The sequence below is a fragment of the Homarus americanus genome, unplaced genomic scaffold, assembly GCF_018991925.1.
Source record: "Homarus americanus isolate GMGI-L3 unplaced genomic scaffold, GMGI_Hamer_2.0 scaffold6565, whole genome shotgun sequence".
Taxonomy (NCBI): Eukaryota; Metazoa; Arthropoda; class Malacostraca; order Decapoda; family Nephropidae; genus Homarus; species Homarus americanus.
In genome coordinates, this window is record NW_024752453.1 from 250,008 (window position 1) to 264,194 (window position 14,187).

Sequence of the window (14,187 nt, forward strand, 5' to 3'; positions counted from 1 at the left end):
CCCCCTTCCTCTACCGACTTCCTTCTCCTCCTTCCTCTACCCTCCTTCCTCTCTCCTTCCTTCTCCTCCTTCCTTCTCCTCCTTCCTCTACCTCCTTCCTTCTCTCCTCCTTCCTTCTCCTCCTTCCTCCTCCTTCCTCTACCTCCTTCCTCTACCTCCTTCCTCTACCTCCTTTCCCTTCTCTCCTTCCTCACCTCCTCCTCCCTTCCTCTACCGCCTTCCTTCTCCTCCCTTCCTCTACCTCCTTCCTTCTCCTCCTTCCTTTCTCCTCCTTCCTTCTCCTCCTTCCTCACCTCCTTCCTCTACCTCCTTCCTCTACTCCTCTCTTCTCTCCTCCTTCCTCTACCTCCTTCCTTACCTCCTTTCTACCTCCTTCCTTCTCCTCCTTCCTCACCTCCTTCCTTCCTCCTCCTCCGTGTTGCGTCCCTCCTCCGTCACGACACTGCTAGAAATGACCCATTCTCTTCTCTCTCTCTTTCCCTTCTTTCCCTTTGTCCTCTAGTGTTCCTTTCCTCCCTTCCCTTCTTCCTCCTCCACCTCCCCCCTTCCTCCTCTCCTCCTACTCTCTTCCTTCCTCCCTCCTATCATTCGTAACCTGTCACATCTCTTTACAAATAAGAAAATTTACTCACTCTTCTTACCTAATTTATCGTCATATTTCTCTCCTCCTCCATTATCCTCTCTCTCTCTCTCTCTCTCTCTCTTTCTACCATTCTTCTTCCATTCATCTATCTATCTATCCAATCTTGATAGACAGATAGATAGAGCTTTTCTCCCCCTCCCTTCACTCTCCCCCCTCCCTACTCCCTCACCTACCCCTCCTTTACCCCCTTCCCCGCCAGTGAGCCCTCAACACACACTTGTGTGAGCCCTAGAGCCTTTTGTGTTATAAATTGGTTGTCTGTGAATACCAACTTTCTTTATATTGATAAGTAGACACAAGTGGATGAGCTGGAGGGGTATGGAGGGGTGTGGAGGGGTGTGGGGGTGTGGAGGGGTGTAGAGGGGTGATGAGGGGTGTGGGGGTGATGGAGGGTGTGGAGGGGTGTGGAGGGGTGTGGAGGGGTGATGGAGGGGTGATGGGGGGGTGGAGGGTGTGGAGGGGTGAGGTGATGGAGGGGGGTGGGAGGGGGGGTGTGGAGGAGGAGGAGGTTAGGTTGTAGGTTAAATCCCCCCCCCTCACCTATTCCCTCCATAACACACACGCATCTCCAGTCGTCAATATGCAAATGAGGCCTGGGATAATCTCCACTAATCCGTTCACCTAATCCCGCTAATCCCCAATCCTTTAAAACACACGAGTGATACATTGAGTGTAATTAACGCGACAGGATGTTAAAAAAAAATGATAACAAATTTAACTAATGATTTACCTGGTCGTTTTATAAGAACACATCAATGGCAGGAATCAGTGTGTGTTAGATTTGATAAACTCAAACACCTGCTGACTTAGTTAAATGGTTTAGTCCTCAAAGGGTGGGGTGAGTGGGGTTAGTGGGTGAGTTGGGTGGGGTGGGTGGTTGGGTGGGTGGTAGACTGACTGACTCATCCGTGGGTTAGGTGAATGAAGCAACGAATGAAGGATAAAAAGGAAGGGAGGAAGGAAGAATTAAGGAAGGAAAATAATTGAAGAAACGAAGGAAGAATGAAGAAAGAATGGTCGTGGAAAAAAATATTGAAGGAAGGAAGGAAGGAAAGGAAGGAAGAAACGAAGGAAGGAAGGAATAAATGAAAAAGGAAGGAATGAAGGAAGGAAGGAATAAATGAATGAAGGAAGGAATAAATGAAGGAAGCAATAAATGAAGGAATGAAGGAAGGAATAAATGAAAGAATGAAGGAATAAAGGAATAAATGAAGGAATGAAGGAATAAATGAATGAAGGAAGGAAGGAAGGAAGAGCAGTAAAGGTAGACAAAAATACAGGTAATATGCCTCAATATGAATTACCTGGAATAGTGAAGCTTGGCCAACCTTATGACGATTGTAATGACCCCGAGGAGAGGAGGAGAGGAGGAGGAGGAGGGAGGGAGGAGGCGAGGAGGAGGGCGAGGAGGAGGAGGAGGGGAGGAGGAGAGGAGGAGGAGAGGAGGAGGGAGGAGGGGGCGATATCTTATAGACAGACAGACAGACAGACAGACAGACATAATTTTGTCTGAGAGCTGAGTCTTAGATATTGGTTATGTTATGTTAGGTTAGGTTAGGTTAGGTTATGTCACGAACCAATTACATGACCTTAATTAGGAAGAAAAATATGTAAAATCAAAGCCAAATTTTCTGTTCATAAATAAAAGGATAAAATATTTCTCGTGTTAGTGGCGTCTAGTGGCGCGGATTTCCTCCAATACCTCACCGGGAGAGAGAGGAGGACCCGATAATGCAGCTGCCACTCCAGGGTGCCACTCGAAGGTGCCACACAGCCAGGCACTCGTCCGCTAACTGCTGGTGTGGGAAAGCATTTAACTGGTGCAAACTGTTCATGTGAAAACGTATCGACTTTAAGATGGATTCTGTTTCCTCCTGTTCTAACTGACTCACTTGTAGGTTAGGTTAAGGGTCCCATAACGACTGTGCCCCCAACCAAAATGATTCCGTTACGTGAAATTGGGGCCTATTAGAACTGGGGCTCAATAGGACAAAAAAATTGGGGCCTATTAGAACTCAATAGAGCAAAAACCCTAAAAACCACAACACTCAGATTACACCAAGTTGGGGCCTGAATGAAGGTCAGGGGCCCGTTTGCTACCCAAACTCCTCACCCAACAATGCACCAACACACTCACCACCACCAAACACACCCACCAACACCACAACGCACCAACACACTCCACCAACACCACAACGCACCAACACACTCCACCAACACCACAACGCACTAACACACTCCACCAACACCACAACGCACCAACACACTCCACCAACACCACAACGCACCAACAAGGGGTGGGGGGGAGGGGGGGGCGGTGGGGGAAACGGAAGAAAGGATTGAGGGAAGGGAGTGTGGGAAGTAAACTGGATTGGTAAGCTCCCTTCCTTCGACACCATCTCCCCTGGGCGTCTCTACACACTTCAGACCCAAGGGTGAGAAATGACGTGTCAATATCTCTCATCTCTTGATGACGACGTGAGAAACACACTTACACCTCTAACACTATCTCCCACTCTCCTCACACTCCCCCTCTCACACTCTTCCCTCACTCCCACACCTCCCCCTCTCTCCCTCCTCACTCCCACCATCACTTCCACACCTCCTCTCTTCTACCCCCTCATCACTCCTCTTCTTCTCTCAATCCCCTTCTCTCACACCCCCATCACTCCACACCCCTCATCACACCTCTACCCACATTCTTCAACAAGACATCCAATACGTAACAAGGATTTATTTCCGCGTTTGGTTGGGTTAGGTGGATCAGGAGGGGTGAGGTGGGGTGGGGTGTGGGGTGGTGGGTGGGGTGGGGTGGGGTGGGGTGGGTGGGTGGGGTGGGGTGGGGTGGGGTGAGGTGGGGTGGGGTGGGTGGTGGGGAGGTGGGGTAGGTGGGGTGGGGTGAGTGAGGGAGTGGGTGGGGTGAGGTTAGGTGAGGTGGGGTGGGGTGAGGTTATGGTTAGGTTTAGACTCCCAGCAACAATAACTCCCCACTGACCAACCGCCACCTAAGTAACTCTCGTGTACAACTTTCTCAAGACAGTTGGACAAGTATAATGATCTTTCTGGGACACGGAGACACGCAGACACGGAGACGCAGAGACACGGGGACACGGAGACACTAACGGAGACACGGAGACACGGAGACGGAAATAGACACGGGGACACGGAGACGCAGAGACACGGGGACGCAGAGACAAGGGGACACGGAGACACGGAGACACAGGACATAAAAGAGGAAATTGACGTGGAAATGTAGTGTCCCAACCTAAATTAACTTAATCTAACCCCTAACCTAATCTAGCCTTGAGATTAGTGGTGTGTGATGGTGATGGTGGTTGTGGTAGTAGTGGTGGTAGTGATGATAGTGTTGGTGGTAGTAGTGGTGGTAGTACTAGTTATGGACCTTGTAGCCTTGGGGAGAGTACCATTCTGTTGCTAAGAGAACCATCATTCCACTTACCATCCTCCACTACACAACCTCTTCCACTCCACTACCACCCTCCTCCACCCACTACCACCCTCCTCCACCCACTACCTCCCTCTGTCCACCCACTACCACCTCTCACCACTCACCACCCTCCTCCACCCACTACCACTCCTTCCACCCACTACCCCCCTCTGTCACAATTCATCCTCACCCCTCCACCTTCTCACTGGTTACCCCTCCTCCACCCACTACCACCTCCTCCACCTATCACCACCCTCCTCCTACTCACTACCACCCTCCTCCACCCACACCACCCTCACCCTCCCTCCACCACCTCCTCCACCCATCATCACCCTCCTCCACCCATCTACCACCCTCCTCCACTCCACTCACCACCTCCTCCACCCACTACTACCTCCTCTCTATCACCACTACCCTCCTCCACTCACTGCCACCCTCCTCCACCTCACCTCCTCTCCCTACCTCTTTTCTCCCACCCTCCAAAATAGTCCCCTTCTTCCTTTCCTGCCATTCCTTCCCTCCCTTCCACTTGTCTCCTCTCCCACTTCCTCCTTCCCACCCACCTCTCTCTCCCTCTCACTCCCTCCCTCCCGCCCACCTCTCCTCCCACTCACCTCCCACCCACCTCTCCTTCTCTCCCACTCACTCCCTCTCCCTAAGCAGGTTATGACTCCACCTACCAACAGAGCTTCCAACACGCCATTACGCACCCTGAATAAATGCTCCAATTTGCTTGTACACCTTTATCTAGATTCCCTACGCAGCGTGGCAATGTCGTTCCTGTGTGGACCCGCCAGTGTGACTCAACCCCTGAGGGAGGTAAGGGGAGAGTGGGGGAGGGAGGGTGAGGGGTGTGAAGGAGGGGGGTCCGTGGGTGTTCTTTTTGTCGTCAGTGTTATTGTTAGTATGTCATTTATTCGTTGTTGTTATACCATTCAATTGGTGGATTATTTTTGTTTCCTCTCACACTACTTCTCCGTACCTCTCAATACTTTTCCTCCTCTTCCCCTTTCCTTCTCTTCCCCCCCCTTCTTCCCTGACAACCTTCTCACGATGATTAAACAATAATCCAACACACACTGTGTATTTCGGATTTAAACTCTGATTAAGAATTTTACCTACTCTCTCTCTCTGGAACAACAACAACAATAAGAACAAACAAACAAAATCAACAATGATGTGGAAGGGGGAGGAGAGAAGAGGGTGGAGGAGGAGTATCTAGGGAAGGTGTAAGGGGATATTGGGGAGATGGAATATAAGGGTGGGGTAGATGGGAAGGAAGATTAAGTTTGGGGATGTTGAAGAGGAGTCAGGTGTGAATGAGGGAGAGATTAGAGAAGGAGGAGTGGGGAGAGGGAGAGGGGGAGAGGGAGTGGGAGGGGGGGGAGAAGGGAGTGAGGGGAGAGGAAGTCCTGAGGGGAAGGTGTATTGCTGGAAAATGAGATGAAAGGGATAGAGAGGAGAGAGAGAGAGGAGGAGAATAAAGGCAACACAATACCTCTCCACTTTTCCCTCATCTCCTTTTCCTTCAACTTCCTCCCTTCCTTTCTCCCACCTCCCCTTCCTTCTCTTCCATGTCCGTCTGGTGCTCTGGTCTCGCCTTCTCCTGCCTCTATAAAAATTCTCGTTCGCCTTTTCCGTATTTCAACTCTCCCTTCCGATTCTCAAAAGACCGGAAGGATAACTTTTCCGATTTACGATAGTTTTTTCCCTGATTTACAGAGGGACTTACGATAACTTTCCCGATTTACAAAAGGACTTACGATAACTTTCCCGATTTACGTAAAGAAGAAGGCAGTGAGACATCTCCAGGGTCATCTCAGTGCCAGGCGACTGTCTCCAGGGGTGGCACTGAGACAGGAGGCACTGGTCTAGGAGAAGATTTAAGATGGTCACGACACGACACGACACGACACGACACGACACGACTACGACACACGACACGACACACGACACGACACGACATTGACACGACACGACACGACACGACACGACACGACACAACACAACACAACACAACAGGTGGATCAAGAGGGGAAGGTAAGTGTGCAACCATTCACCTGAGTACAAGGACTTAAAGAGAAAACCCTACCACCTCTCACTCTTCATATCTCCTCTCCTCTCATCCCTACCATCACCTCATCTCACTACCTCACCTCTTCATCCCCATCTAGTAGGCACAATACCCTCGTGGCTGTCTGTGTGTCTGTCTGTTCTGTTCGTCAGCTGATGAAGGTTGAGTCTTTCATCGCAATAATAACAGGAGAGGAGAGGGAGGAGGAGAGAGGAGAGAGAGAGAGGAGAGATGGTTGGGTGCAGGATGGTGTAGGGGATGAGGGGGGGGGTGTAGGAGAGGTGGGGTGTAGGATGAGGGGGGTGTAGGATGAGGGTGTAGGGAGAGGGTGTGGGGATGAGGTGGGTGTAGGATGACGGGGGGTAGGATGAGGGGGGGGTGAGTGGTGGATGAGGGGGGGTGTAGGATGAGGGGGGGAGGATGAGGGGGGGTGTAGGATGAGGGGGTGTAGGATGAGGGGTGTAGGGATGAGGGGTGGGGATGAGGGGGGGTGTAGATGAGGGGGGTGTAGATGAGGGGGTGTAGGATGAGGGTGGATGAGGGGTGTGAGGATGAGGGGGGTGTAGGAAGGAGGGGGGGTGTAGGATGAGGGGGTAGGATGAGGGGGTGTAGGATGAGGGGGGTGTGGGATGAGGGGGGGGGATGAGGGGGGTGTGGATGAGGGGGTGTGGGATGAGGGGGTGTGGGATGAGGGGGGTGTGGGATGAGGGGGTGTGAGGATGAGGGGTGGTGATGAGGGGGTGTGAGGATGAGGGGTGTAGGATGAGGGGGGGGTGGGGATGAGGGGGGTGTGGGATGAGGGGGTGTAGGATGAGGGGGGTGTAGGATGAGGGGGTGTGGGATGGGGGGGTGTGGATGAGGGGTGTGGGATGGGGGGTGTGGGATGAGGGGGGTGTGGGATGAGGGGGTGTGGGATGGGGGGGTGTGGGATGAGGGGGTGTGGGATGAGTTGTGGGATGGGGGTGTGGGATGAGGGTGTGGGGATGGGGGTGTGGGATGGGGGGTGTGGGATGGGGGGTGTGGGATGAGGGGGTGTGGGATGGGGGGTGTGGGATGAGGGGGGTTGTAGGATGGGGGGGGTGTAGGATGAGGGGGTGTGGGATGGGGGGTGTGGATGAGGGGGTTAGGATGAGGGGGTGTAGGATGAGGGGGGTGTAGGATGGGGGGTGTGGGATGAGGGGGTGTAGGATGAGGGGGTGTGGGATGGGGGGTGTAGGATGGGGGGTGTAGGATGAGGGGGTGTGGGATGAGGGTGTAGGATGGGGGGGTGTGGGATGAGGGGGTGTGGGATGAGGGGGTGGGATGAGGGGGGTGTGGGATGAGGGGGTGTAGGATGAGGGGGTGTGGGATGAGGGGGTGTGGGATGAGGGGGGTGTGAGGATGAGGGGGTGTAGGATGAGGGGTGTGGGATGAGGGTGTAGGATGAGGGATGGGGGTGTAGGATGAGGGGGGTGTAGGATGAGGGTGTAGGATGAGGGGGGTGTAGGATGAGGGGGGTGTGGGATGAGGGTGTGGGATGGGGGTGTGGGATGGGGGGTGTGGGATGAGGGGGTGTGGATGGGGGTAGGATGAGGGGTGTGGGATGAGGGGGTGTAGGATGGGGGTGTGGATGGACAGGATGGGGTAAACAGACCATAGGATGTGACTAGGATGGTGTGACTTAGGAGATAGGATACAGGATTTATGAGGAAGAGTGAGGAGTGTCTGGTGAATAGGGAAGAAGAAGAAGAAGAAGAAGAAGAAGAAGAGAAGAAGAAGAGAAGAGACGAAGAGAAGAAGAAGAAGAAGAGAAGAAGAAGAAGAGAGAAGAAGAAGAAGAAGAAGAAGAAGAAGAAGAAGAAGGGGTCATCAGTAGGTGGTCAGGCCAGAATACCTTACACAACCCTCATTCCACCGCCAGTGTTGTCTCTCCCCACCGCCAGTGTTGTCTCTCCCCACCGCCAGTGTTGTCTCTCCCCCGCAGTGTTGTCTCTCCCCACCGCCAGTGTTGACGCTCCCCACCGCCAGTATCACACGACTATTTACTGCTCCTATTTTTTTATTCCTTGGCCACTTTAGAGGGGGCATTACGGTGTCTGGGTGTCCATTTGTTCCCTGAAACTGTGACTGTGTGTGTGTGTGTGTGTAATAATAATAATAATAATAATAATAATTAACGGTTTATTGAAAAAGTTCTGCAGCCCGAAGGCTGAAAATATACATTGGACATAAATGACTTATTACATACATTGGTGGTTTAACAAAAGCCTTCATTAGAAAGGTAAAGGAACATACAGTGAACATACAGATTAATGTAGGTGTTGAACAGCAAACACGTAGTGTAGTAACTCCCTCCCAGATGGTGTTAGGAGGGACCTCACGTGGTGTAGTAGTTCCCTCACAGATGGTGTTATGAGGGCCTCACGTGGTGTAGTAATTCCCTCACAGATGGGTGTTATGAGGGGCCTCACGTGGTGTAGTAATTCCCTCACAGATGGTGTTACGAGGGGCCTCACGTGGTGTAGTTCCTCACAGATGGTGTTATAGGGGCCTCACGTGGTGTAGTAATTCCCTCACAGATGGTGTTATGAGGGGCCTCGTGGTGTAGTAATTCCCTCACAGATGGTGTTATGAGGGCCTCACGTGGTGTAGTAATTCCCTCACAGATGGTGTTATGAGGGGCCTCACGTGGTGTAGTAATTCCCTCACAGATGGTGTTATGAGGGGCCTCACGTGGTGTAGTAACTCCTTCACATATGGTGTTATGAGGGCCCTCACATGGTGTAGTAATTCCCTCACAGATGGTGTTATATGGTGAGGTGTGGTTCCAGGCCTTCCTATCGTAGACGGATTAACACATCGCTGGCTGTTGGGTCTCACGTTATCACTGGGTACCTGGGACCTCACTGTGTGAAAGGTCAACTTGGGTACCACTGTTACTGTTGAGTTGTTCTCACTGACTTATGCACTGTTCACCACTGTTCACCTCTGTTTAACACTGGTTCCATTTTCCTAAATGAAATAGTAACTTCTGGCGTGAACTTGTTGATATTCCGGTGGGGAGGAGGGTTCAGGGAGGAGTTGGTATGGGCCAACATAACAGTTGACCTGGCTGCTCCGAGAGGAGCGCCAGGTACGTCTTGACCCTTCGGTGGTCAAGGATGTAGTGTGTGTGTGTGTGCGTGTGTGTGTGTGTGTGTGTGTGTGTGTACTAGCAGCAGATGAGGAGTGGAAGAAGCACCCAAGTGGAACAGCCTCACACACCTACGGGTCACATACCAAACATTCCTCTAACCTAACCTAACCTAACCACAACCTAACCTAACCAAACCTAATCTAACCTTCAAGAGACAGAGAAACAACGGCTTTTAATGTCTCTTAATGTCTCCTCGGGCGTGAGAGATAAGGCGACCTCCCGAAGTCTCTCTCAAAGCTTGATTCTCTGGCCTCGTGACCTCCTAAATGGACATCACCCGCCCAAGCCTCGACTTAAGCCTTACAAAGATCCTCCTTGTTTTCATGGCCTCCTAGAAGCCATTGTACTCAAGGGGTTAAATCATTGTACTCAAGGGGTTAAATCATTGTACTCAAGGGGTTAAATCATCGTACTCAAGGGGTTAAATCATCGTACTCAAGGAGGTTAAATCATCGTACTCAAGGGGTTATATTGTACTCAAGGAGGTTAAACCATCGTACCAAGGTTAAATCATCGTACCTGGGGTTATATTGTACTCAAGGAGGTTAAATCATCGTACCAAGGGGTTAAATCATCGTACTCAAGGTTAAATCATCGTACTCAAGGGTTAAATCATCGTACCAGGGGTTAAATCATCGTACTCAAAGATGGTACTCAAGGAGGTTAAATCATCGTACTCAAGGGGCTAAATCATCGTACTCAAGGGGTTAAATCATCGTACCTTGAGGGGTTAATGTACTCAAGAAATCATCATACTCAAGGGGTTATATTGTACTTACAGGAGGTTAAACCATCGTACTCAAGGTTAAATCATCGTACTCAAGGGTTATATTGTACTTAAGGAGGTTAAACCATCGTACTCAAGAGCTTCAACCATCAAACTACCAACCAAACATACGGCGACGACCAATCCAACACACGAGAGAGAGAAACCACTTAAATGAGACAGATTTTTTGGTAAAGAAAAAATGAAAAAATAAATAAAATAAAATAAGTAAATAAAAAATTACTTCCGTCTGTTGGATAATTACGTCTGGTGAGAGAGAGAGAGAGAGAGAGAGAGAGAGAGAGAGAGAGAGAGAGAGGAGAGAGAGAGAGAGAGAGAGAGAGAGAGGTCATTGACAGTTAAACACACAAAAAAAAAAAAAAACAAACACAACACACACACACACACACACACATTAGCTTTAATTCAGCAGAGACAAAAATTCATTGTCATTCCCTATTGAGCTTCACAAAATAACTATGTTGAATGAGTGTGTGTGTGTGTGTGTGTGTGTGTGTGTGTGTGTGTGTGTGTGTGTGTGTGTGTGTGTGTGTGTGTGTGTGTGTGTGTGGTTAGGTTAGGTTGGGGCCTGTTAGGTCAGGTTGGGGCCTAATTAACCTACCAACATGAGCCCTCCATCACAAGCCCAGGTATTGCCAGATTAATATACGACAATTTAACATTTATAACATTCATAATTTAAACATCATACAAGATCGATGTTAATGGAGGTAATTACAGAGAGGTAGAGGTAGAGGCCAACAGTGACAGGTAAGACAGGTGAGTTATAGCACCTGTTCCACTAATTGGCTGCAGGTAGAGATGTGTCGAGGTGTTGCCAACATAAACACCTGGTCAAGAGTGACCTAGGAGCTGCGGTGCACAACCTAACCTAACTCAAACCTAACCTAACCTAAACCTAACGTAGTATGACATCCAAGCCACCAATTCCATTATGCCCCCTTAGTGACGGGGGATCATATGAACCTACAACTCAGTATTATTTGAGGTCATAAAGTTTGTGGTGCGTAACATGAATGGCCGATGTAACAGGGCGTAGTCGACACTGGGGGAGGGAGGGGAGGAGGGGGAGGGGAGGAGGGAGGGGGGGTAGTGAGTTTATAAGAATAGAGTTATTTTGTTTGGGGGGAGGAGAGGGAGAGATGAGAAGGGAGAAGGGGGAGTAGGGTGGGGTGAGGGAGAGAGGAGAGGTGAGGGAGGGAGTACTACTACTACATTATTAATACTGCGCAACTATTACACCCCTTCCCATCCCCTTCCACTAAAATAATCTCTCCTTCTCCCCCTCCTCTCATCCACTCTTACCAAAATACCTCCTTCCTTCTTATTATCTCACCAAAATACTTCCCCAATTCAATTAAACACCTCCCACCCACCAAACATCCCCACCCACCAAAAACACCTCCCACCCACCAAAACATCCCCACCCACCAAAACATCCCTCACCCCCCACACCCCACCCAATTCATCATACTAACTCCCACATATATTCTCATATCAGTGGGCGGGCAGAGCAAAAGATGGCAGCATTACAAAGCTAACGAGTCTTAGTGCTTGAAGCCAACGAGTCTTTAATAATGAGTATAGAGTAGTTTGAGTCTTAAAGATTAGACACCCTTCAGGTAAAAAAACTAGGGTGCTAATGTTCAGGTGTAATAAACTAGGTGTCTAATGTTCAGTGTAATAAACTAGTGTCTAATGTCTGGTGTAATAAACTAGGTGTCTAATCTTCAGGTGTAATAAATCTAGGTGTCTAATGTTCAGGTGATCCATGTGTTTGTGTTGTGTTGGGTCATATATAACATAAATGTTTACTTATTTGGGGAGAAGATAAATTTACTGCAATGACAAGAGTTGTTTCTCCTGGGTGGAAAGGGGGGGGAGGGGAGAAGAGGAGAAGTAGAGAGAGGGCCAAGGGAAAGGACCTGGAGGGATCTGTTTGTAAGTCTGTCTGTTCGTGTGTCTTCTGAGAGTACACACACACACACACACACACACACACACACACACACACACATACACACACACGATCTGGTACTGAGACACCACTGTTTATCAAATCGGTAAACAAAATTCTCTCTCTCTCTGGTCGCCATCATTACTATCATAGTAATGTGGCGTAGACAGTACTATATCACGTCCTGCCTATCTATCCTCAACTATCTTTAATGTTGGTGGTTCTTGGTATGATTTTGGGGGTGGTGGGGGTGGGGTGGGTTGAAGAAATGCAGGGAGGAGTGGGGGATAATTTCCTACTTCCTCAGTCTGGCAGGACCCAAATAAGCTTCAAAAAAATATTACACCTTGTGGAATGATCTGTCCTGAGTTCCTGGAATATCCTCATATATTCCAAGTTTTAATATTCTTACAGGAATGGGAACCTCTTGTGTTTTGGGAATATAATGATTATATTTTGTTACTGGGAATTGGAATATTGTGTTACTTGGAATGGGAATATTGTGTTACTTGGAATGGGAATATTGTGTTACTTGGAATGGGAATATTGTGTTACTTGGAATGGGAATATTTTGTTACTTGGAATGGGAATATTGTACTTGGAAGGGAAATTCTTATCATGAACACCAACACCTTGCCACTTCAACCCATGTCCACACGTCCACCCCACACCCCAGTCCACCCCACACCCAGGTCCACCCCACACCCAGGTCCACTCCCACACCCAGGTCCACCCACACCCAGGTCCACACACCCATGTCCAACCCATGTCCACCCATGTCCACCCACACACCCATGTCCACATCCACCCCAGGTCCACCACACACCCATGTCCACCCTACACACCCAGGTCCACTCCTACACACCCAGGTCCACCTCACACGTGTCCTGATAATCCCTCACGTCCGACGCTGTTATCTCCTCCAGGCAGCCGTGTGACAGGTCCTGAGTCAAGTCCTAAGGGGGCCAGGTCAAATAGGCCCCAGTCCATAATAGACCCCAGTCCTAATGGGCCCCAGTGTAACCTGACATAACCAGAGAGAGAGAGAGAGAGAGAGAGAGAGAGGGGGGCGACCATTGGCATCCCTCACCCCAAACTCGGCAAAATACTGACCAAAATCCCTATTCCCACCTAGTAATTACCTGGAACACACATACCAGGTAAACGGCAGGAACCTAGGGCCAGTAAGCACCATGTCGAGCCAAGTAACATCCCTAGACCTGAGGATTGGCTATCCTTACATTGTCCCCCCACCCACCCCCACCACCCCCATTCTCCAATCTTCCTTCCAACTTCTCAACCCTCCTTCCTCTTCCTCCATCCTCTACCCTCTTTCTCTCCTTCTCCCACCCTTCCACCTCCTCCTCCTCCACATCTCCTCGTTCTCTCCAACTCATAGTCGCCATCTGAAGCTCACCACCACCTCACCACCACCACCACCACTCACACACACACCCACACTCACCACCCACACTACCTACCATTCTTTTATATCTCGCTGGGGTACCAATACAATGTTTAAGGTACCAATGTAACTATGCACGTATAGGTAAGATAAATCTAACGTAATTGGCACCTACTATACTTAATTAAGGTACCAATGTAACTATATAAGGTACCAATGTAACTATATAAGGTACCAATGTAACTATATACGAATAAGATAGGTTTCTAGTTAATATACCAATGTTATTATATATTATCCAGGCATATAGCAGCTATATTAAACCACTAATATATAAAATGTTCACCTAACCTCACCTATATCTCTTCCTATAGGTGAATCAGGTGAACACAAGACCAAGTTCACCTGATATAAATTCATTTGAAATATTAGTCGGAACTCTGCATACCTGGATCTAATTTGCATATCATTAAGTGCAGGTAATAAAATCCTTCAAATTGAGAAATGAATTAGAGTTTTGTTATTTCTTATGGGACAGACAGACAGATAGACAGACAGACAGACAGACAGCAGTTTGGTCAGGCCTAGGTTTGAGTGGTGGTGGTGGAGGGGGGGGGTCCTGTGGTCAAGGCCTAGCTTATAGAAGTGGACAAGATTAGACTCCGTGAACTGAATGTAGGATAGCCTGTAGGAGTAGC